Raw genomic sequence first — 26163 nt, 5'->3', positions numbered from 1 at the left:
GCAAGAAGCAAGAGAATCTGCCACCGTGGAGAAGGCAGGAGTCAGCCCCAGTGGCAGGTGAGAGTGGTCTGGATGATCTGAGTGTGACCTCCCCAACTGTCCCCTCCTTCATCCTCACCTTCTCTCGTTTCCTGTTCTCACCCTTGTCTGTTGGTGGGGGTGCCTGAGCTGGTAGACTGTAATTTTGAGCCTATGACTTGTCTGAACCAAGGAGTTGAGCTGGTATAATTTCTCAAACTTGCCAATAGGAAGAACCATCTAGGATGCTTGTTAACTAACTGGACACCCAGGTCTTTCTCCTGGAGAGTTAATTCAGGGTATGTGCGTGTGGTTCAGGAGTCTTATTTAAACCAGTCCCCTGGGTGATTTGTAGGATATGCAAGTTTGGGAAAGGCTGGTGTCATTCCTTCTGCCACGTGCCCAAGGAAGTCACTGCTAGTCACCAAACAGAAATGTAAATGCAGAGGACTTCACCAGGGTGTCATCGGGGAGGACTCCTCCTCAGTGCAGTGTCCCGGGGGCCTCAGAACTGGGTCAGCTCCCTGAGAGCTGAGGCAACCCAGAAAGGGCAAGGCCAGCCCTGGCCCCTCACACTGGCTTCCTGGGAAATAAACCTACTAGGGTTCTCAGAGGAGCAGCCGCGGCCACGTTCCCACCAAAAGGCATGGGTGAGACTGGGAAACGTGGGGACCAGGGTGGGCCGGGAGGGAACATCGGGGTAGGTGGGTGTTGAGGTTGTCCAGACCACTCTCACCTGTGGCCTGGGCTCACCCCCAGCTTCTCCGTGGTGGGTGGCTCTCACCTGGTTGCTGAACAGCCACTTCAGCTCTCCTTTAAAAAAATTAAAATTTTTTTTTCTGAAAGTTTGGGTCCCAAAACGTGGGTACACATTATACATGGGAGAACATTATATATGACAAAGTATGATAAATATTTGAAACCTGGTGATCCAATGCACAAGAATCAAAATAGGCTAAGTAGGAAAAGATGTTTACAAAGAGTACAAACTCTTTATAAAACTATAAAATATATAACTATTTATATAGTTAATATTAATAAAGTTAATACAATTGAAATGTATATGTATTTTATATATACATATAAATGGAACTCACAAATCAATAAGGAAAAAAATACCTAGTAGCTAGTAGCATTTAAGATAGTATATTTACGTTTTCTAATAACCAAAGAAATATAAAACCAAACAAATTTTTTTTTTTTTTTTTTTTTGTAGAGACAGAGTCTCACTTTATGGCCTTGGTAGAGTGCCGTGGCCTCACACAGCTCACAGCAACCTCCAACTCCTGGGCTTACGCGATTCTCTTGCCTCAGCCTCCCGAGTAGCTGGGACTACAGGCGCCCGCCACAACGCCCGGCTATTTTTTTGGTTGCAGTTTGGCAGGGGCCGGGGTGGAACCCACCACCCTCCATATGGGGCCGGCGCCTTACCGACTGAGCCACAGGCGCCGCCCAAACAAACAAATTTTTTTTTTTAACCTGGCCTTGTTTAGGGGTTCTTTTCTTTTATAAAGCCTTTTTTGGGTGCAAGTGAAATACAATAAATTGCACATATTTGAAGGGCACAATTTCTAGGCTTTGACATAGGTAATAACATTACAAATCAAGGAAATGAACGTGTACATTACCCCAGACTGCCTCTTCTTTGCTGTTCCTCCCTGGACTTTACTAAACCAAACTAGAGTGGAAAAAAATGGAAGTATTAATAAGAACTTAGTGAGTTTATCCCGGGTTCTGGAAGTGAGCTCGCCCCTGCGGTTCCAGCTCCTGCGCGCGATGGTCCCCACGGTGGCGGCCACTGCATCTGGCCCCACCTCCGCTGCCGTGGGCACCCCGGAGCCTATGCCCTGCCAAGGCCAGTGGGCGACCAGGTCGTAGGAGCACAGTCTTCCGCCACATCCGATGTGACAACCTGGTAGCCAGTGTGAGTAGAGGAGTCTTGTCCAACCTCGCTCTGCACCCGCTCGACCTGGTGAAAATCTGCTTCGCAGCGAGTGATGGATTGGGACTAAGAGCGAAATATAAAGGAATTTTACATAGCTCGACTGCCATTTAGACTACGGGGACTTTATCAAGGAGTAACACCAAATGTCTGGGGTGCAGGCTTCTGCTGGGGACTCTACTTTTTCTTTTACAGTGCAATCAAATCATTGCAGGGAAGAGGTGAATGGTTAGAGGCAACAGAAAAACGCAGCTCAGCTACTGCAGCTGGAGCCACCACCTTCTGCCTTACAAACCCACCAACCGTAACGAAAACTCGCCTGATGTTACAGTAGTGCTCTGGTGTTGCTAATTCTCCACAGCGGCGAGAATGAACAAAGGAATGTTCCATACACTTGTGAAAATATATAAATAGGACAGGGTGCCTGGGTTGCATAAAGGATTTATTCCTGGGCTGTTTGGAACATCCCATGGCGCCTTCCAGTTTATGGCAGGTAAACCTCTAAAGTTGGAGTAAAACCAGCAAATCCGTAGATTAACAGAAGCACAGCTGGGCACAGTGGAATGAATACACGTCTGTTGCAGCACTATCCAAAATATTTGCTATGGCAGCAGCAGACCCATACCAAGCGGTGAGAGCTCGTCTTCAGGATCGACACTTGTTGCAGTGGGGTCATGATGTTATCACAGGGATGATTTTACAAAGGAATTGCCCCCAATGTGATTAGAGGGACTGCAGCCTGCTGTATTAACTTTGTGGTATATGAAAATGTCTCTCGTTTTTTACTGAAGGAAAGAGAAAGTAAGCCAAAAGAAATAATTCCAATGTATCTGCTCAAGGTGGCAACAAGATCTTTTATATTTGAGGTGGGAACTCTGAAGAATGCTGCAGAGTAACATGGCTCATAATCAAAATTAGTCTATAATTATTGGAAGTCAGAAGACTGCTGACTTCCATGTTTTCTGCTTTTTGCCTTCCCCATAGATGTGGGATTTGGATACTCCGCCTGAAATGACTGTGGTCCCCACAGTGCCGAGACTGACATCATGTATAGTTCCACAAATCTCTTCATTTCATTTTTCAACTAAAGTTGATTTGCAACATTTGCTAAATTGATTAGAATGTGCTGCTTTTTCTGAACGTATTGCCTGGGTTGGCTTTAAAATTAACCTTTGTGCAATACCAAGAAAATAGCTTCTTGCAAGAATGTCACCATTGTGTATTTCCAGGGTAAATTAAACTTTGGGGAGGCACCTGTGGCTCAAAGGAGTAGGGTTCAAACCCAGCCCCAGCCAAAAACTGCAAAAAAACAAAAACAAAAACAAAAAAACTTTCGGGATTATGGGATAAGATGTTGTTCATCCAGACCAGTGAGAAAAAAATGACTTTAAATGTTCCTTAGTTTTGATTCAATTGTGATGCATTAAGTACAGAAAATTCAGAAGTTATGTACTTCTCTGAGAAACGTGACATTGGTTATCGTTATCGTTAATCCCCCCCCCCCAGAGATTTCCATGGATCTAGATTTTTTTTGGGGGGGGTAGTGGTACTTAGTATAAATTTTTTAAATCTGAACTTCTAGGATTCAGCTATGTTGGCCTTTATTTAACATATGTGGCTATAAATCATTTATTGGAGATGCTAAACAGATCACCTTTCAGAGATACTTGAATGTTGGGATGTGTTGTCTGACAAATTGGAAATGAGAAGCTTTAACTTTCTGCTTAAATTTTTGCATATGTGGGCCTTTCCCAGATAAATGATAAATGTACATTGGTCACTCAAATTCAGGTTGAAATACAAATTACATTAACGGCCATTATTAATTTCACTTAAGAGTCATTGTAGATATCGAAATATAAAGGCCTACCCCAAGGGGATGCCTTTTTATTTATCATAAGCATCTAGGAGTGCTGTTAAACTATCATCTACTTGTTGTAAATAAAACGTTGTGGTTTTCAAGGCCATATTTAAGTAGGTCTTTGAAAATAGGGATTTTTTTTATATCTTGGAAATGGCATTGTTTTTAAAATGAAGATGAAATGATCAAAAAAAAAAATAAAAGAACCAGTGTTAGTGAGAATATTAGGAAACAGTTTGTTTCACACACTATGTATGAGACAGGAAATTCATGTAACCATTTTGGAGAAAAATTTGGACGTATTTAACCAGATCTTTTGAGTTATATATATTTTCTTTGGCCAAGTAATTCCAATGTAAAAATTTATTAAGTGAATAAAGTAGGTAAAGTATATTAAGAATGTTTATTAAAGTATAAGAAGTACTTTAATTAAAGAAGTACTTTAATAAACATTCTTAATATACTTTAAGTAGCAAAAAAGAAATGTAGTAAATGTATTTCAAAAATGGAAATAAAGGAAATACAAGGTGTCATAAATTTCATGTGCAATTTTATACATGAACTTTATGAACCTTGTATATATGTTGAAAAAGTATATTAAAGAAATAGACTGTATGTATATGAGTATATTCCAAAGTATTTTAATAATATAATATGTAAAAGAAGCAAGATAAGGGACATTGTTTGAAAGCAATCCAATTTTCATAAAAGTCAGTCTGTATAGATAGTAAAAATCTGGACGATATAAAAGAAAATATTAGCAGTGATTATATCTAGGTGGAGATATTGAGGCTGATTTTATTTTTTTATTTATACATTTCTGTATTGTATGAAGATTTAAAAAATCGAACATTTATTAAAGCTGAAAAGAGATAAAGCTATTTTTATTTGGAATGAGAGAAAAATCTTGATAGTTAGCCTAGGGATTTGGGGAAAACATTACAATCTATGAGTTGTTAATTGAGCATATTTGCAGGGGCCTATTTTGCCTTTGACTTCATTGCTTAATGGTTCTATTGGGGGAAAACACAGTGTTGAATTATTTTGTTTCTCAAGACATATAGACCTAATTACAAAGTTATTGACAACACAGCTACAGCAAGCAGCCTATTCAGACTAGGCAATTACACAATTAAAATGATTAGTGGCAATTATACCTAAATTTTCAATCTAAGGATTAATTTCTATGTTATGTATACTGTCAGCACACACTAATATTTAGCTTTAGAAAGCTCAACTAAAGAACCTCCTAATTATCATTATCTGCCACTTACCATATATGTACAATGTCCTGAAATTAAGAATACTTACTTTACCAAACTTCCAGTCAATGAATTAAATTCATTTTATTTGATTTTACTATTATTCTAAGTGGGAAAAAAAGAGCCTTTTTCTTTCATCAAGTATTATCTCTGGAAATAAGTGCATATATTTTATTCAATAAAGTGCCAAAATAAACCAGTTATATCCCTGAGACGAACTATTAGGAAAATAGCCACTAAGAATTTTGTATGATTCAAAATTACAGAGATGTATTCATATTTTCTTTCTTTTTGCAATTAAAAACAGAGGTAAAATATCACCTTGATTTTAAAAAGTATTTCTCAGTGGAAAATTGTACCCATACATGGGTTTGTTTTTGTTTGTTTGTTTTTTGAGACTGACACTAAGTCATCCTTTGGAGGCTGTTAACAGATGATAGACTGTAGGAAAATGTCATCACCTACCTTTAAACAAGTGTGATTAGAAATAGTAGCAGTGGGCCAGTACCTCTACTGAGGTACTACAGCCAGAGATCACCAGTGCCCCGAGCAGACAGCAGCCTCAAAGAGTGTAATCTATTGCTACAGCAGAGGTGAAAGCCTTCATGTAATTGTACAACAGTGTGACTTTGGGAAGAATCAATCCCTGGAGGTAATAAGGTGGTATAGGAGGTGGACTTTGGCTACCTGTTTGAACCAAAGCTTAAGTCTGCTTATAACACTGAGCAAAAGTTTTGAAAACAATTAACACACTGTTTGAATAGAAGGTGGTTGTGCTTTAACAGGACTGTAGCAACCATTGGAGTGGGTGTCCACCAGCCCCAGTCAAAGCCAGCATGAATTGATTACTGCCAAGATGGAACCCAAAGTTGACCACTCATAGACCTTTTGTTTCATTTTAATGCCCAGTGGTGGAGATTTCACATGCTAATGAGACATGCTTAATGTACAAAGAAGCATGCTTAGGGATGGGCAGCTGGCAACGAAACTCTAGCTTTACATGCTATGATTTTGTTGCAGGAAGATGAGGCCCAATGGAGAGAAAGAACACCCACACACCCTGTTTAAAAGAGGAAGGGCTTTATTCCAGCCAGGGAAGCCATGGCAGACCAGAATCTAAATGGCCACACTCCCTGACTGATTCAGTCTTTTCCTTTTTATCTCCAGTCAAAAATTCCAGCCCATGGCTACCTTTCTCATTGGTTAGTTGGAATCAAGATGGAGAAGTGAGCTTGGGCTTTTATAGAAGTGGAAGCAAGGGTTTATTTCTAGGTCCCAGGAAGTTAAGTTTCTACAAATTCCTAAGAGCTGAGTCACCACAAGGAGGACCTTGCAAGTGTGTCCTTGGGGCCTCCTTGAGAAGACCTCTGTTCTCTTAGACCTCACTTTTTCCAGGTATCCTCTCTCAATTTCAATACTGGCTCAGACTTTCTCTCTCTTCTCTTTAAAAGCTCTCCAAATCTTATTTGGGGAGCAAATCTGGTTGCTTCTTCTTTTTTTTTTTTTTGATTTTATTATTGTTTTTATTTGAAAGTTAAGTATGGTTTTACAAGTAGAAAGAAGAGGAGGAAGAAGGTGTACATGGATGTCAAGTCAAGGAGAGGTGAATGGTGGTAAATTTGTAATGTGCGGATATTGCTAAGCTGGACATCCATGGCCAAGAATTCCCTTCCCTGCTTAGTTACAGGTTAGGTGGAGCCACGGGAAGCATTTGGAAGGTGGAATCCAGGTGGCTGCCTAACTCCCTTGTACCCTGGGAAGGGCAGAGCGGGACCAAGGGCCCGTTTACAGCCCATGTATCTTGTCATCTACCTGCTGACAGACCTGTTGGCGTGAGTGGGGTCCAGGCTGGCTTACAGCTCCTGCCTGATTTTTCCTCAGCTTCCCCTAAAGCCTGAGACTGATGGGTGTTTCGCTTCTTGAGGAAGAGGATCTCCTGCGGGTTACTCTGAACATTAGGGTTGGAAGTCTGGAAGGGACGAGAGATGCGAGCAGGTTCTCACCCTTCTCTCCATGTAGGTTTGGCTCATCCAGTGTGTCTGCAGAGCCGCCTCGCGCAATTCCAGCCAGGTTGTGCCACATCTGGCCAGGTCTAAGCGCTGCAGAAGAGCCCGCGAAGCTCTAACAAAGAAAGCAGCGGGCGGCTCCCGTGGCTCAGTGGGTAGGGAGCTGGCCCCATATACCGAGGTTGACGGGTTCAAATCCGGCCCCTGCCAAACTGCAACAAAAAAACTAGCCGAGCGTTGTGGTGGGTGCCTGTAGTCCCAGATCGGGAGGCTGAGGCAAGAGAATCGCCTAAACCCAGGAGTTGGAGGTTGCTGTGAGCTGTATGATGCCACGGCTCTCTACCGAGGGCAATAAAGTGAGACTCTGCCTCTAAAAAAAAAAAAAAAAACAGCGGGCACAGCCATACGAAACCTTTTATCAGGAACCCCCAAAGTATGTAACTGTGAATCCAGCACGTTCCCCTAAAGCGTGTGGTGAGACCAGGGCTGAGTGACAGGCGGCTCTCGGAACCCTGAGAACAGAGATTTTCACAGAGAAGAGCAAGCGAGGGGGGCCAGCCAGGAGTCAAGGTAAATCACAGTTGAGGGCTCTCCCCAGCCAAGGACAGCTCAGTGCCAAGAGGGAAAGGAAAACAGTAAAAACTCAGAACAGGGAAGCCAGTAGGCGGGTGACGCGACAGGACCCCGTGAGCCTTGTCGCTGCTACTATTGCTCTTCCCGCTTCTCCAGCAGCGCAGAAAGGCAGACGACGCGATGGAATCCGGTTGCAACGTCTGCGTTTAGCACAAACCTCAGGGAACAGGCACAGAAAGTCGACATCGGTCTTGGTTCCCGTGGTTTCCATCTGGGCAAGGACATCCCCAGCTGCAGGGGGTAAGCAGACGGCTCGTGCTCAGCAGACTAGACGGCCCACGGGACAGAGGTTCCTACTAGCTGTTCTCAGGAACACGCACATAGGGCCCGGGCGTTCGCATGGGTTTGCTTCCGATCTGCCCGCGTCGCCACCGCCCTTACTCGTCCCGCCGGCTCTGGAAACTTCCCAGAAGCCACGCAGAGTCTACGAGGCAAGTCGCCCGGACTGGCAGCCACCAGGGCAACCGGGGACGACCCCGCCTTGTGCTTGGTCCGTAAGCGGCCCCCTGCTAAGTGTGCGCATTCCTGAAAGACAACAGGTAATCGTTCACCTTCGCCTCGGAACCGCTAAGTATCTACACAACCCGCCTGTATGAAGCAAGTAGAAACCCCCGGCCCCCGCTAAAACACGACCCGAAAATTTACCCTAACACGTCACGTACTAAGCCCCGGGGATACAAAGACCATCGGAAGCCGCGGCGCTTATAACCTACCACAAGGACCGCACGAACCTAAGAAAACCGCACAGCAGAAATTAACAGATAGAAAAAAAGAACAGTCCCGCCTACTCCAACAGGAACCTCATGAGGATTGAAACACCAAACGTCGTCTGCGTTTCAACCGTACGAAAATCAGGGGAAAGCGCGAACGCAGTCCCCCACTACTACAAATTATGCAGTCCAGTTTCCCACATTTGGGGAAATCGCAGGGGTCAGCACATCCGGAGTGCAATGGATAAGCCTCGGCCTGGGAAAACCACCTTCGTGATCATGGTAAGTATGAGTTGCGTCTCCGCCGCACCACACAGCCTCACACGCCTCACACTCTACACACACGGTCACTTGCCTCCGCGCACTTCCCCGACTCTCCCTCCACTTCCACACGCTCACTACACTCGCTTCCCACAAACGGGCCCGGAATCGCTCGCACACCACGCGAACGCGATCGCGTTCCAGCGGCAGGAGCCTACGCGCCACAGCCCCGCGCCGACTCCAAATCTGGTTGCTTCTTAACCAGCAGTGTCTCCATTTCCTTGCGGCAATCCCCCCCCACGCCCCTCCATAAAACCTTGCCTGTATAAATTCCTTTTTCAGTCTCTTACCAATTTTGATTGACTTGGGTAGAGGCAAGAACTGTGAGGTCAGTAATAGTAATATTGATACCGGATTTTCTTCCTCAGTAGGTCCTTGGTCTCGGGGATAGGGATTTGAAGAATGAACCCACAGACTACAGATCAGTGGTAAGACAGGATTTTTATTAGACAGAAAGGAATACAGAAGCGGCAAAGAGAACCAGAGCCTCTGGCAAAGGGGAAGACCCAAGTCGGAAATCTCTCACACACCGCTTTGGCTAGGGATAGGTATTGTCTAGAGATTTACATTTTAGCTAGGATTTGGTAGGTAGAAAAATCCTTTTAAAGTTGAAAGCAGTTCCTCCCCTGGGGCAAGGTTTTACCGTTTTTGTCTTAGAGAAGGGATTAGGATGTGTGTTCCCTACTCAAGGTGAAACCACCCAAAAAACCATCTCAGGCTGCTTTGTTCATGATATTGTTAGAACCCAGAGGGTGTGTCCTGGAAAATGCAGCCTGTTTTTGTTTGTTTCAGTTTTTGGCCAGGTCTGGGTTTGAACCCGCCACCTCCAGCATATGGGGCCAGAACCCTACTCCTTTGAGCCACAGGTGCTGCCCAAGGCAGCCTGTTTGTACCTGGAAATGGGAGTCTGATTTGAGAGCTCACCTGGGCCTAGAGAATGGGAGAATCCCTGTCCAGCTCTGAGTAGTGGAATCCTGTATCATTATTTCTTTCTATATCTGTTAATTAGTCTAGAAGATCCTTGAAGGAAAGGTCTGAGAATTGTTATCAAGAAATTTTTTTTGAACCTTTTATCAGTCAGATTTGAAGTTCAAGAAACAAAAGAATACTTCACCTGACATTGTTAAGGAAGTCATATATCATACAAAAAAGCATTTTCCAATTAAATGAAAACTTTCCTCTTTGAAACTTCACTATTTTTGATTGGCATCTTTCTTTTTTTTTTTGAGACAGAGTCTCAAGCTGTCACCCTGGGTAGAGTGCCGTGACATCACTGCTCACAGCTACCTCCAACTCCTGGGCTTAAGCGATTCTCCTGCCTCCACCTGCCAAGTAGCTGGGATTACAGGCACCTGCCATAATGCCTGGCTATATTTTGGTTACAGCTGTCGTTGTTTGGCAGGCCTGGCCTGGATTCGAACCTGCCAGCTCAGGTGTATGTGGCTGGAGCCTTAGCCGTTTGAGCCACAGGCGCCCAGCCGATTGGCATCTTTCTATAATATAGCCCAGACATCCTTACTTTTGTAAAAATATATTTAGATAATTTAATTTTTTCCCTACTCAGAGGACACTACTTTAAATCCATTGTTGTATATTACCTACAGTATATTATACATGGAGGTATTATCTACTTACCTTTTGTGTGAAAACAAATACAACTTTAACACTGTTGGAACTTCCAAAACACTTTAACAAGCGTTAATAATCTTCTCAGTCTTGTTTACATGAGAAAGTGACCAATATCTATGAATAATAGGCAGCTGTTGGTACTGTCAGAATTTATCTCTATGCCAAGTCCTTGGTCTCCAAGTTTAAAGAATGAAGCCACAGGCCATGCAGATAGTGACTGGTTAGAATTTACTGATGGAAAGACTGATAGATTGATAAGCAAAAGAGGGGAGCAGAACCTCCGGCAGCGGGGCGGGGGAGATCCAAGTGGCAAGCCCCAGAATCTTCAATCTAGAGGGTTGAAGTGCTGCTTTCCTATCCTGTGGGCAGGGGGTCTTGGGGAAATATGTCACAAATGGCTAGAGGTCTGTGGGCAGAGAATAATCTTAAAATAATCCTGAAATCAGCATAAGAATGAGGGCCTCAAAGTCCTACCCCAGGCAACGAATTAGGGTGTGTACTCCCTATTCAAGGAGGAACCCCCCAGAAAGGGTGGCCTGTTTGGGGTCGGTGATGAGACTGATTTCTGAGCTCACCCAGGCCTAGAAAATGGGGGTAGGGGTGGGGTTCCTGTCCAGCCCTGAGCGGGGGAAGCCTGTATCGCTGGGGGTTAGGGATCCCTCTTGCACAAACCCAGCTCACCTGGTTCAATTACTTGACTGAGCTACAAGGTTCAATCAAGGCACAGTGGCACTCAAAAGCAAACCTGGGTGGAAACTGAAAAGAAAACCAGAACAGGCTCGGCACCGTAGCTCTGTGGTTAGGGCGGTGGCCACATACACCAGGGCTGGAAGGTTTGAACCTGGCCTGGGCCTGCTAAACAATGACAACTACAACGAAAAAACAGCTGGGCGTTGTGGTGGGCACCTGTAGTCCCAGCTACTTGGGAGGCTGAGGCAAGAGAATGACTTAAGCCCAAGAGTTGGAGGTTGCTGTGAGCTGTGTTACTACAGCACTCTACTGAGGGCAACATAGTGAGACTCTGTCTCAAACAAAACAAAACAAAACAAAACAAAAAAAATAACACAAGCAAGGAGCAACATCAATCGAAAGCAAAGGTAACCTGCACAAGTTTCAGTATAGCAAAGAGAAATTTTATTTAATAACAAAGAAAACTGAGAGCGCTTCCAAAGACAGTTGGAAGTGGGTCCCTCTGATGAATGAGAAGAGGTGAGAGATGGAGAGGCAAAGGCCATGCAGAGGTGCAAATGCCCCCTTCTCTCTGTGGAAATTGGTCACAGCTCTTTTCACTGGACACAGATCCTCCAGGAATTATTGCTCTTTTTTCTTGGTCTGTGATTACTGTCTTTTTCTGTTGGTCATTGGTTACCTCGGTTACCTCATATGCACAGTCTTTTCCCTCATTTGACAAGAACTATTGAGTGGTGAATGGTCCTCTGGGCCCCCCAGACTTTCCTGTTCACAGGCCAGGTTTTCCTCTCACCCCGCTTGAAGCCCCTTTCTTTGTGTCCCTTCTCAGGCAGTTATGTAAACGTAGCAGGTCTGAATATTATTCTATCCTGTTTACTCTTTCTGAAAACAGTAACTGCTTTGAGTTACCGTCTTTCCGTTCCTGGATCACAAGAAATTCTGGGTCATATATGAGAAGTTTCCTGATAGGAAGAATCTTAAAATGAGACAAAACATTTGTGAAGGAGCACAATGGTCTCAAGTCACCTTTGATACGCACATTTTTCAAGCTCTCAAAATCCTTCACAGGGGTGAGAGTGCACTGCTTCCTTGCTGGCCTTGGGTACAGGGTTCTGTGTGGAGTCTCAAGTGCAGCTTCTCTAGCTATAGTAAGCAGCATTCTCACCCCCTTCCTTCATCTTATCCTGAAAGGTCAAATTCTAAATAAGCCTCCTGCCAGTTTTGTAATTTAGGAATGTTCCCTCAGGGACCGGAAAGCAGCATCTCTGAAATTAATTATCAAGGAAGATAATGCCCTATCCTAAGATTAAGAGCCTAACTTCAGCTGTCACCTGACTCCAAAATCACAAAGATATGAGAAAATTAGTAATTTTACCTTAAAAAACACGAATATAAAGAGTTGTATCAATTTAGCTACATAAAAGAGGAAGATTTCCTTCTGTCTTTGCAATGTCTATTGTGAATTGCCCATGATGAGCCTCACACTCTGCTTAAAAGTTGTTCAGTAGGCCGGGTGTGGTGGCTCACGCTTGTAATCCCAGCCCTTTAGGAGGCTGAGGCCAGTGGATCCCTGAGTGAGCTCAGGAGTATGAGGCCAGCCTGAGAAAGAGCGAGGCCCCATCTCTCCCAAGAGGGGGAAAACAAAATAGAAAAACTAGCCAGGTGTTGTCTCAGGCTCCTGTGGTCCCAGCTACTTGGGAGGCTGAGGCAAGAGGATCACTTGAGGCGAAGAGTTTGAGGTTGCTGTGCACTATGACATCATGGCACTCTACCCAGGGCAACAGAGTGACTGTCTCAAAAAACAAAAAACAAAAAAAGTTGTTCCATAATAAAATTTTCTTTCCATAATAAAGTTGTTCCATAATAAAATTTTCTTTCTCTTCTATCCTTTGCAAAAAGGTTTTCTAGTTTGGGAGGGGATTTTATTCTTTATATTTCCTTAAACTTGGAACACGCTTACAGACTCTGGTTCCAACTACATAGGAGACACTCCAACTGCTCATGCTCAGAGTCCTTAAGTAAATGAATATATTATCCTCCTTCCTATCAGCAACAGCCAACTGATGAGTTTTGCAATGCAGCTTAAAAACCCCAAGGCAAACGAATGTTGCAAAATCTTGAATGAGAAGTGATGAAGACCTCTGATTTTGAGAACAAAAATCAAATCTATGTGTATTTAATGGATTGTGTCTGCTTGGCTATACAAAACATGTGCGTTTTCTGCACATCAGATTCTGGTTTATGTTTATTCAGTAATAAACATCTCTACTACCCTGTGGAGGGGATTTTTGCACTGGGAGATTTGGATTTAATTATATTTCTTCAACATTCCCAAACAGTGTATACAGGGTAGACTCTATGTCAATATTTTGTTTTTTAAATTTTTAAAATCTTTTTAAAATTTCAGAATATTAGGGAGTACACATATTTTGTTTACATACTTTGTGTTTGAACAGATTAAGTCAAAGCTATACACGTAAGTGAGCCCTTCACTCAGGCAGTGTGCACTGTACCTAGTACGTGTGCACTCTTCCTCTCCCCCCAGCTTGATTTTCATTAAGATTACTTCCATATGTGTACTGAAGTGTTGATTGATTAGTTCCAATTTGGTACTGAGTACCTGTGTTTGTGATTTGTGAAACATCCATTCTTGTGATGTTTCACTTTGATGAATGATTTCCAGTGCCCTCCAGACTGTCGAAGAAAATACTAGATTGCCATTTTTTTTTTACATGTATGGCTGAGTAGTACTCCATAGTTTGCATATACCACATTTTATTAAATGGTTCATATACTGGTGGGCACTTGTGTTGTTTCCACGTCTTTGTAATTGTGCATTGTGCTGTTATGAACATTCGAGTGCAAGTGTCCTTTGTATAAGATGACCTTTTACTCTTTGGGTATAGTTGGTTTTATTTTTATAAAATCCTCATTGGTAATTTCTATACTTCTTAGACATTTGGGTCACCTGCTTTCTTTTCTTTTTTTTTTTTTTGTCACCTGCTTTCTTTTCTTTTTATTTTTGTAGAGACAGAGTCTCACTTTATGGCCCTCAGTAGAGTGCCGTGGCCACACACAGCTCACAGCAACCTCCAACTCCTGGGCTTAAGCGATTCTCTTGCCTCAGCCTCCCAAGTAGCTGGGACTACAGGCGCCCACCACAACGCCCGGCTATTTTTTGGTTGCAGTTTGGCCGGGGCCGGGTTTGAACCCCCCATCCTCGGTATATGGGGCCGGCGCCTTACCGACTGAGCCACAGGCGTTGCCCTGTCACCTGCTTTCTAATAGACTATTTGTCTTTATTCTGTAAAGTAATTAAGCCACAGCTAATAATCAACCCAAGACAAGATGGTGTATAGAAAAGTCTTATTTCTATTACTGGTACCATCTATCTTTTTTAATCAATGGTTTTACCCCAAAGATGTAGATGAGTCAATTCAAATGCAATTTCAGAAGTAGAACTGTTGTAGTAGTGGGAATTTAAATGTCTCTTTACTGCTTAGAAATTGTATCCATTTCAAGATTACTTGTTTACTTCCAATGAAGATTAATTTCCATGAGTCTTCCCCAGTGCAGTGATTTCTTTGGAAATGCAATCCAAATATTATTTTATAAGTAGATAATAAGTAATAAGTTATATAGTTTAACTCCCCTGCCTCCAACCACAAGATATTGAGATAGTGAGTTTGTTATTTTTGGGGGGGTGTTGTATGATAACGACACTGGGTAAACAGTGATGTCTAATGCACCATCTTCCCTAGAAAGCTGCAGTGGTCAGAAGCAGCAGTAAGCCTTTTCTAGAAGCTAGTCCGTTTATTTTTAGAAAGCCAACTTTGAGCATAGTTCATGTTTTTGCTTTTCTCTTACATTCTAATAGGAAACCTGCTGAAGCCTGAGAAAATGTAGAAAGGAAGAAATGCCTGAGTAATCCAGAGCTTCATTTATTTATAGAGAGAACTGGTGATCAACTTTTTTCTTTTCTCATTTGAGAGTCAATGGATTCACGTGGCCTTGGTAGCTTCCAGAGATCAACACGAAGACCCTAAATCTTACCCATTCACAGGACAGAGTGGCAGCATGCTAGAGGTTGCTACCCTCTTTCCCATTAAGTAGAATTTGGATTCCTAAACATGCTTAACTTTGCACATTGTTGAAAGAAAAGGGTATGTATTTAGTCATTGGTCTCCCCTCTTTTGGTTGACAGAAAGGTTATTACACTGTCCTGACAAAGCCCTGACTGTTCTCATTTTAGGACACATGTGAATTAGGTTATATGAGGTCACACAATTAAGTTTGTGAACTCATTCTAGAAAAAGTGTTATATATCTCCTTGCTGAATATCATTATAGTCACTTTGGAAGTATTCCCTTTAGGAAGCTATACATGGATGCCAGTGCCTAGCCCACCCTTCAAAGCACTTTTTCTAGGATGAGTTTGGGAACTTAATTGTCAAAGCACGAACCATTCCAGAAAAAGTGTTCAAAATTGTTTAGGGTAGACCAGGTGCTAGCATTGGTGCATACTTCAAAGTACTTCAAAAGTGACGATAGTGATATTCAGCAATGAAGTATGTAGCACTCTTTGTAGGATGAGTTTGTGAACTTAGTTGTCCTACCTTGTATCCTATGTAAGTGGGCTCTAAGACATCATTAGTGTTTTGTTACCCAATGTTCTAGGCTTTACAGTGAATGATATTAACTGGGGAAGCGAATAATCACTAAGGACATATGAGAATGTGATGTTAAAATAAATGATGTTGTTGCTGTAAGGCCCAGAATGGGATAAGGTCATGGCCAGCAGAATTCCAATTATTCCTGAATATTTCAGCCACCTTTCTTACTTTGACAGAGGCATCAGTGCACTTTTTAGAAAACTGGGGTGGGAAGAAATAGATTTCAAAAATAAAAATGAAGTTTACTCTGATAATGACAGAAATCTATTTGTGATTTCTTCCCCACCCCCATCCCCAGGACCTTTAATGACAGAAATTGTGTCATTTTAAACTAAATCTGATTATTGCTGATAGTAGTTCTACAAATATATTTTATAGTCCCTCCACTTTTTCATTAATATTAGAATTAAAGATGGACTTATCAGGGCTTTCTGACATGAATCAACATAGTACTGAAAGACGTTTGTTATAAAAGGGACAAGTCATAATTGTCTTCTGGAGAAAGAGTATTTCTGCAGGGAGAACGGGGGCTTAGCCAAGCCTGCGGTGGGACATGAGGGACAAGAACTTCACGAGTACATGGAGCCAAGTGTGGACAAAAACCTGGGTCAGGCTGAACTGTACATTTTTTTTCTTTTTTGTCTCAGATCAAAAAGATGTAGCAGTGGGTATTGCAGTGACGTCAGCCCCTGTTTGTCCCTGGAGCCGTGCTGGTCCCAGCTGCACATGGACGTCCTCTCTTACTATCCTTACAGTTCCCTTCACTCATATCTCCAGTTCCCTGCATACCATGTCTTCTTCTTTCCTGGTTTTTCTTTCTTGTTGCAGTGAAGTACATCCTCAAGGAACCTCTTTTTTTTTTTTTTTTAATTGTTGGGGAATCATTGAGGGTACAAGAAACCAGGTTACACTGATTGCAATTGTTAGGCCAAATCCCTCTTGCAATCCTGTCTTGCCCCCAAAAGGTGTGGCACACACCAAGGCCCCACCCCCTCCCTCCTTCCCTCTCTCTGCTTTTCCTCAAGGAACCTCTTATAAAGAGCCTATGAGTGAGAAATATTTTGATGCCAAACACGCACTGAAATATTCTTTACCCACATGCTCAATTGATGGCTTGATTTGGGATAGCATTTTGGGCTGGAAATTATTCACCTTCAAAATTTCAAAAGTATCGCTCCATCGCTGCTAGTGTCACTGTCAAGAATTTCAAAGACACTTGATTCTTAATCTTTTATTATGTGATCTTTTCTCCCCTTCCACCTGGAAGATTATAAATTCTCTTTGTCTCCATTGAGAATTCAGAAATTTTATAATACATCCTTGTTCCTCAGCGTGGCGCTATTTCCACATCTAAGTGCATCCTTCTAACACCTTAGAGTTCTTTAATTACAGAAAATTAAATTATCTTCTGTCTTCTATTTTCTCTTGTTCTTTCTTTATGGAAAGACCACGGCTGTAACTTTCTTATTTTTTTCTATCTTGTTTTCCATTCTGTTCTTTTCCCTAGGGAAATTCCTCAAATCATCTTCTAACCTTTCAATAAGTTAAAGAAAATCTGCTAGAATATTTAAACGTTCCCGGATATTTTTTCTTTGCTTTTTAATATGCTCCTGTTCTTGTTTGATGCATGTACCATCTCCTCTTATCTATCTTATAATATTAAAGGTGGTTGCCCAGATTCTGTTTCCTCCTAGTTTGGGGGGGCAGAAGGGGTAGGTTGTTTGCTTGGTCTCTTTCATCCACGTTAGAGATTTTCCTCAAATATTTGGTAATTCATCGTCTGCTCAAGAGTAATGGGATAAAAAGGTGATTAGTGGTCCTAAACGCACAGGTGGAGTTTTCACATTTGATCCACACATTTAGATGCTCTGAGTGGTAGGTTTGCGGGAAAACACTCTTAGATCTTTCCTTTGGGGATGGTCATATTCTCTGCCTGGACAGTGTCAGGCTGCTGCAATTTCTGGGACCGACTGGGTTAGAGGACAGTGGGGTTCTGCCGGCAGCATTCATCAGGTTCAAAGTTCCTTAATGTGGCTGTTCTTAGTACTTACTTTCAGCCTCTCTCACATTTTCAGCCCCCTTATCTTCAGACATTTAATTACTATAGTTTTTTTTTTTTTTTTTGTAGACACAGAGTTTCACTTTATTGCCCTCGGTAGAGTGCAGTGGCGTCACACAGCTCACAGCAACCTCCAACTCCTGGGCTTAGGCGATTCTCCTGCCTCAGCCTCCTGAGGAGCTGGGACTACAGGCGCCCGCCACAACGCCCAGCTATTTTTTTGTTGCAGTTTGGCCGGGGCTGGGTTTGAACCCGCCACCCTCGGTATATGGGGCCGGTGCCCTGCTCACTGAGCCACAGGCACTGCCCGTAATTACTATAGTTTTAAAGGAGTTGAGAGAAGGGGTGTGTATAAATGAGGTATGAGTGTTTAATCGAAACCTGGAGAATATAAGGCTGTTTGGGGCCATCTCTTCTACAAGAAGAGGGTTGTGGCAAGGAGAAAATATAAAATATAGAAATAAAGTCAAGTATAATGAACTCTGACCTCTAGGTTTCTAAGTTTGAATTTTTTTGTGACCACCAGCTTTTGCATTCTAAGAGGCCTTCTCATGTAGTTTTAAAACTACAGTGACATTTAATTGTAACGCTTAAAGATGACAGGGGTTGTTGGGTACAACACTGTCAGACGCTTTATGATTTGCTATGTTAAGAGCAATCCAGACTCAGACAGAGAGAGAGAAAGAGAGAGTTCTAACACTTTTTTTGTTTTTTGTCTTATTGAATGAGAAGTAGGGTTGTGGCAGGGAGAAAATACAAAACATAGAAATAAAGTGAAGTATAATGAACACTGACTTCTAGATTTCTCTCTGAGTTTTGTGTGTGTGTGTGTATATGTGTGACCACCAGCTTTTGCCTTGTAAGGGAAACTTCTGCTCATGTGAGATCTGAAAATAATGTCATTATTGATATAAGAGAATATTTATTGAAATCCTATATCTAAGAATAAATTTGAATACAATACAGGAGTGGAAAAAGAATACCTTGTGTTTTTTCCATACACTCACACACGGGTTTTACAGGTACCTTGCTCTGTACATCCATGCTATTGAGCTGTTTTTGAGTGAAATTCCCAGGGTTACAAGCAGAAATACAGTGTGACAATAGAAAGAGCCTAGGGAAGACTGCCAGTGTGCAGCCTTTGTGGGTGTTCACGTTTAAAACAGATGGAAAACTAAATATTTAAAGTCATGTTTTCCAATCACAAATAAACATTTAAGAGTAAAGCAATTGCATTTTGAAAACACTGACAAAAACATCTCTCAAAGCATTTGATTTGCTCTTAGTGTAAATCTGTTTTTTTAAAACCTTACGCAAATGTTTTCTTTAATACAGGAAATTTTGTAGTTTTGATATTTCAATTATGGTCTCCTTAAAAGGCAGAATTTGTGTTTGGTTAAATATATAAACATCTTGCTGTCACACATATTAACCTTCAGGGGTCTGGACATTCTCAATGCTACATAAATGTGGCCTGGCAGGTAGGGAGGATGGGAAAATTGCTGTACAGGGAAGACGCTTGAGAGGAATTTTTTGTAGCAAGTTATTGATGAAAAACGAATGTACATACTATATAGTTCCTAAGTACGAGAAGAGATTTTAACTTAGTTATGTAAAAGTTATTTTGTTTTGCTGTTTTCTATGTTACTTGTATCACTTCTGTGGGAACACCTACACCAAATGTATTTAGGGAGTCTTCCCCCAGACTGCCGTCACAATTAAACAAATATAGTAAGAAGACATTTAGTCATAATACGTCTGTGCAAATTACTGCCAGCAGTCTCAGAGACCAGGAGTGAATGTGTTTAGAATTGTCTAAACAAGGAGATGGTTTCTCTGTGTGTAATTTTTAGCTATAGCCAAGTTCACTTACAACTTTTGACAATTACCGATTTGCAGGCAGAAAGTGCCATTTTCTATTTCATGTAGCAAACGTTTGAAAAATGTCTGACGTACATAGCAACCATGCTTCCTGTATAGCACATGTTCAGAAAGGTGGTAATAGGTATTTTAGGAAGTAAAGAGTTTCAGTGAAAATCAGGGTGGGTATGTTGGGGCTGAGTCCCAGATCAAAAAGGTCCCTCCAGCTCTGTTGCTGCAGCCAGCTTCACACAGGTTTCCCCCTGAGAGAGCCCAGCCTCAGCTAAGGAAACTCCATCTCCTGACACTCCACATGCAACATGGAAGGACCAGGGAGTGAACCCCTTACACCACCAGGCTTGGCTGACTGGTAGCAGGACCCAGGAGACCCCCTCAGGTGGGATATGCGATTAGCGAGACATATTCTTGGTTTCAGGGAGATACAGCTCAGTTGCCCACAGCCGTGATTGGCTCAGTAACATATCTCTATTAGACAGTGTTCTCCAGAGAAACAGAGCCAATGGGATGTAGGTGATGGATAGATAGATAAACATACGGGTAGGTAGGTAGATGATAAATAGATTGATAGATTCATTATGAGGGATTGGCTCATGGGATTAGGAGGCTGAGAAGTTCCATCCTCTGCCACCTGCACGCTGGAGGCCCAGAAAGGTTGGTGGTGTAGTTCCAGTCCAAACTCGAAGACCTGAAAACCAGAGTAGATGATGGTGTAAGTCCCAGTCTGAGTCTGAAGGCCTTGGAACCAGAGAACCAATGTTTCAGAGCAGGAGAATATGGATGTTCCAACTCAAGAAGGGAAACCAAATTCCTCTTCCCTTCATCTTTTTGTTCTATTCAAGGCTCAACAGATTGGTTGAAGCCCAGTTGCACTGGTGAGTGAGGTCTTCTTTATTCACTCCATTGACTCAAATGTTAATCCTTCCAGAAACACTGAGAGATAATATTTTACCAGCTGTCTGAGTATCCTTTAACCCAGTCAAGTTGACATATAACATTAACCATCACAACACCCTTTCTTCCTTTCCTATTTTACTGTTCCCTGCCTACCTCTTCTGTTCTCTGGCCTAATTTCTCCAAATAAATCCCTGCAAGAAAGCCCATGTCTCATAGCTTCCACTTTTGATGGAGGAGCAGGGCCAGGTAGAAATAAACACAGAATATCTTCAAAACATGCACCCTAAGACTTGTTTAACACTGTGTTCCAATTTATACATTTGTTGCTAATGTACTGTTGTTGAAGATAGAAAAAAATCTTCAAAACCTGCACCTGCACCCAAGTTGGCTTTCTAGTGTGTGTCCTGCGCAGGGGCACCTGGAGCCCCAGGCTTGGCTTAATGCTCTGCTGTCAAGTTTTTGAAATCCCTAATAATTTATAAAAAGGGGGCTCCACATTTTCATTTTGCACTGGACCCTGCAAATTATGTAACTCATCTTCATTTGGGAAAGATTGAGGAAAATTATTTCCCTGTTTCTCAGAAAGCCTTTGCAAGCCTGCCGACTTTGCAGGGAAAGCCCCCTGCACTGAAAATGTGGGGGTCTACTCACAGATTTGCTACTTTTCCCTTAATGCAGGTGTGTTAGTGATTGAAACTATTTGGGTTTCAGTTTTCTTGGCTCCTGGATTATACCAGCAGCTCTCAACTCTGGCTGAATGTTAAATGATCTGAGGAGCTGTGAGAAATATCAAGGTCTGGGCCTCACCCTCCAAAGATTCTGGTTCAGTTCGTCAGCACAGGGCTCTGGCAGCATATATGAAAGCTCCCCTCAGTGGTTGGGATCCAGCTGGGGTCAAGAGTCCCAAGGACCCCACCCCACTCCGATTCTGTGTGTGTGATGGTAGGCAGAAGCTCAGGTGACTCAAGCTTCCACAGTTCTCATTTTGTAACACAGAATAAGTTATTGAAAGAGCATTGAAACCTATTTGTAGTACAGTAGTGTCTTTTTTTGTTTGTTTATTTTTAAGACAGAATCTAACTCTGTTGCCCTGGATAGACTACTGTGGCATCATAGCTCACAGCGAACCCAAACTCCTGACCTCAAGCAATCCTCTTACCTCAGCCTCCCAAGTCCCGAGTAGCTGAGACTACAGGTGTAAACCACCATGCCCAGCTAACTTTTCTATTTTTAGTAGAGATAGGGTCTTGCTCTTGCTCAGGCTGGGATTACAGACGTGAGCCCCTGTGCCTGGCCTAGGACAGTAGTGTTTAAGAGGAAAAGTTTAAATTTTCTTGATATCTTTTTGTTGGAAGGTATCACACATAATATATAAACAGTGTTTATACAGAGTTGTTGGGGCCAGGCACAGTAGCTCAGGTCTGTGATCCTAGTACTCTGAGAGGCCCAGATGGGAGGATCCTTTGAGCTCATGAGTTCAAGACCTTGTCTCTACTAAAAATAGAAATGTTAGCTGGACGTTGTGGTGGGTGCCTGTAGTCTCAGCTACTTCGAAGGCTGAGGCAAGAAGATCACTAGAGCCCCAGGAGTTTGAGGTTGCTGTGAGCTCTGATGCCACAGCACTCAACCCCAGAGTGACCAAGTGAGATTCTGTTTCAAAACCAAACCAAAACAAACAAACAAAAGAGTTGCAGGAAAGGGAAGCAGAGTTCAGAAGAAAGGAACCCGTCAAAGGGGCTTTAAATGAAGAATCACTCAATCATGCTATGGAAACAAACAAGCAAACAAGCAACACTAATTATTGGACCACCCTTCATTTCAAGAAGAAAGCAAGTTCCATGTAGAAATGTCCCTAAAGCATTTGGAATTTTGTAGGGCTTTGGTGAAATAGAATTTTGTACTTGGGGAGAGAATAACTCCAAATCAAAGATAACACTGAAAAGGAAAAGGAAATAATCTTGTAAAAATATTGATTGAATAGCTGCCACCACCCACAATGCAGAGATGCTCTGATTGATATGCAGAACAGACTCACGACTATTATTTGAAGGATAGAAAGAATGCTTCTGAATTCCCTTCTGATTTTTCTCTGATAATATAGAAGAAAACATTAACAATTAACTATCTGTTGAATGGTGGAGTCTTTTTTAAAACCTAGCATTTATACGTTATTAATATGTGCTTCACTGTATTTTTCCCACAATACCAATTATTTTTGGGGGAAAGGAGCATTTTAGTCACCTGCCCTTTTTGTAACAAAATTTGTTGCTGTTTTCTTCTGTTGGGACCTTTGGACACTTGAAAGCCACATTTATTTATGTTCACATACTTATCTACTTAGGTTCAGGGAGCATCAATAAGAGGGCTGTAAAATTATACTTCTATTTTATTTTATTTTTAAAAATAATAATAATGTGAGAGCCTAATGTTACACCCTGGCGTGCTGGCTTTTGCATGAAACGTAGCTTTGCACGAGGTGAGTGCATCACCTGGGCAGGAGGCCATGGGTCGGGACACTTAGTGTATGCCCTTGTCAGCTGCTCTGGTCACCCAGGAGGGTTATTCTTTCTTTTCAGTCTTATTTAATCCCGGAAGTTTTAGCTCTTTTCTGGAAACATCTCAGGCCAGTGAATTTGAGGCTATCGGCTGCAAATCGTATGTGCTTTTCTCTGTTTGCCTGATCCAGTAGCAAGTTCTTCCCCTGAGTCTGATCTCTCTGGAATGTGCTGACCCTTGGATGAGCTCTTGCACCCCCAAATACACAGCTTGTTCTCAACTTAATTTTTGTTTGTCCCTATTCAGGCATAGATGGGTTTAATTAAATTTTGGTAAAAGAAGTGAGGTTGACAGTCTATTGTCCTGTTGGTCAGGAGGATGAGCTTTTATTTAGAAATAAATAAGAAAAGAATGGGTAACAGATTCAATTTTTATTTTTATAAAATCTGACACAAGGACTTCATTGATATTCTGTGTACTCAGGCATATGTCAACAGAATGATGTGCTGAAATTATTACATTAGAGAGAGAGAGAGTGTGTGTGTGTGAGAGATTTTTTTGAAGGAATCTAGGTAGCTTTGGCTGATCTCTATTCTATGACTAAGCTATATTTCATGTTTTATGTTTTCGTAAAATCAATGATAAAATGGTAGCATATTAGCACTTAAGATTTATGCACCTTATCTAGCATCTAAAGTATGCCCATCAGTATCCTCAGTCTTTATAGCATTTCTATGAATTTTATAGCCTGAGAAACTGGGGTTCCAAAAGCTGAAATATCTTGCCTGTCCTGTTGTCTCTTCATCTAGAACTCAAGAGTCTTTTTAGTTAAGTATTTGCCAGGTTGACCACTCTTCCTTTCAGGCAGTTTTCTAGCCTGATATATGTATATATACACATACAAACATATATATACACACATACATATATATACACACACATACATATATACATATATGTTTTATTTATAATATATGTATTTAAAAGTCCCTATATATATATAAATAACTATATATATATTTAAAGTTCCATAGAGATACTTCTTATACTTAATCATGCATGGAAAAATATAACCTGCTTGCCTTACCGAGTATATTTTTATGAGAAAATATTTAACTAAACAAGTATAGGTGCCGCCAGATCCGCCATCAGTACCGGGCGCTCATCAACTAGGTCCAACAAAACCGGGAGGACATACTGAATGCCAGCGACAAATTAACAGAGGTCCTTGAAGAGGCCAACACTTTGTTCAATGGAGTGTCCCGAGCACGAGAAGCAGTCCTGGATGCCCACTTTCTTGTTTTGGCTTCGGATTTGGGCAAAGAGAAAGCAAAGCAGCTGCGCTCTGATCTGAACTCCTTTGATATGTTGAGATAATGTTGAAACTCTACTGACCCATATGGGTGTAAATCCGCTAGAAGCTGAAGAACTCATCCGTGATGAAGATAGTTCTCATTTTGAATTCATTGTCTATGACTCCTGGAAAATATCAGGCAAAACAGCAGAAAACACCTTTAATAAAACCCATACATTCCACTTTCTGTTGGGTTCAATACACGGAGAGTTTCCTGCGCCAAAGCCACGAATTGATCGTCCAAGAAAAGTTCGTATGATAGAAGAGCAGAGGGCAATGCCTGCCCAGTTAAGAAGAATGGAAGAGTCTCATCAGGAAGCAACAGAGAAAGAAGTAGAAAGAATCTTGGGATTGTTGCAAACATATTTTCGAGAAGATCAAAACATCTTTCATGTTTCCTTCATTATACGGGATGGTTTTGCAAGAATAAGACTTGATCAAGACCGACTGCCAATAATAGAGCCTGTTAATATTAATGAAGAAAATGAGGGAATTGACCAAAACACGCAAGTTAGGAATCAAGGAATTATAGCTCTGAGTTACCGTGACTGGGAGGAAATTGTGAAGACCTTTGAGATTTCAGAGCCTGTGATTACTTCAAGTCAGAGCCAGTAGCGGCTTTTCCTTGATGCCAGCTGAAGGTCTCAGGTGGATAGTGAAATCCAAGAAGGAAAGCAGCATGGATTGTATATATTGTATGATTCAACTTTTTTAAAGACAGATTGTTTTTAGTAAAATGTAGCTTTTGATAGTTAATGAATTTGTCACGGTTGTCTTTGATTAAAGGAAATTCACTGCCATATTCACAAAAAAAAAAAATAAACAAGTATAAGTTTTTGTGAATTTTATGATGACCAATGAAGTATTTGAAGTATAAAATCCAATTCCTTTAACATCTACTGAAATGGATTTTGGGTACATGTGATATATAATTTACTTACTTCCTCATTAGACCCCTTTGGAATTGATACAATGCTTTTTTTTTTTTGAGACAGAGTTTCACTTTATCACCTTGGGTAGAGTGCCATGGTGTCATAACTCACAGCAACCTCAAACTCTTGGGCTCAAGACATCCTCTTGCCTCAGCCTCCAGAGTAGCAGGGACTACAGGTGCCAGCCACAAAGCCTGGCTATTCTTTTTAGAGACAGGACCTTGCTCTTGCTCTTGCTCAGGATGGTCTTGAACTCCTGAGCTCAAGCAATCCAACCATGTCGGCTTCCCAGGGTTCTAAGATTACAGACATGAGGCACCACCACCATGTCTGGCCTTTGATACAATGTTTTTATAGTATACACCTTTATTTGAACTCCTAAATTGACCTTCACCCCTTAAAGCTTAGCAATTCTTGAAAAAACAAAATTGTTGTTTTTTATTCTTTAGTAGCTTATTAGAACAATAAGAAATTCTTCCAGCCTTGGGCGGCGCCTGTGACTCAGCCAGTAAGGCGCCGGCCCCATATACCGAGGGTGGCGGGTTCAAACCCGGCCCCGGCCAAACTGCAACCAAAAAATAGCCGGGTGTTGTGGCGGGCGCCTGTAGTCTCAGCTACTCGGGAGGCTGAGGCAAGAGAATCGCTTAAGCCCAGGAGTTGGAGGTTGCTGTGAGCTGTGTGAGGCCACGGCACTCTACCGAGGGCCATAAAGTGAGACTCTGTCTCTACAAAAAAAAAAAAAGAAAACAAAAAAAATAAATAAATAAAAAAAAAAAAAAAAGAAATTCTTCCAGCCTTATAAG

General features: G+C 41.9%; 3 pseudogenes across 1 annotated transcript; 2 read left to right on the top strand and 1 right to left on the bottom strand.

The window, feature by feature from the left end:
• Positions 1–458: 458 nt before the first annotated feature.
• Positions 459–2856, top strand: LOC128585523 (mitochondrial folate transporter/carrier-like; annotated as a pseudogene).
• A 4021-nt stretch (positions 2857–6877) lies between these two features.
• On the top strand, positions 6878–25184 carry LOC128585522 (non-structural maintenance of chromosomes element 4 homolog A-like; annotated as a pseudogene). Its single transcript, XR_008380058.1, has 3 exons — positions 6878–6915; positions 7688–8261; positions 24200–25184. The product of XR_008380058.1 is annotated as a non-structural maintenance of chromosomes element 4 homolog A-like (transcript).
• Positions 8575–8722, bottom strand: LOC128587111 (uncharacterized; annotated as a pseudogene).
• Positions 25185–26163: the final 979 nt, after the last annotated feature.

The sequence above is a fragment of the Nycticebus coucang genome, chromosome 5, assembly GCF_027406575.1.
Source record: "Nycticebus coucang isolate mNycCou1 chromosome 5, mNycCou1.pri, whole genome shotgun sequence".
NCBI classification, from domain to species: domain Eukaryota; kingdom Metazoa; phylum Chordata; class Mammalia; order Primates; family Lorisidae; genus Nycticebus; species Nycticebus coucang.
Note: the sequence above shows the minus strand (reverse complement) of the source record. Positions and strands in the feature narration are given on the sequence as shown.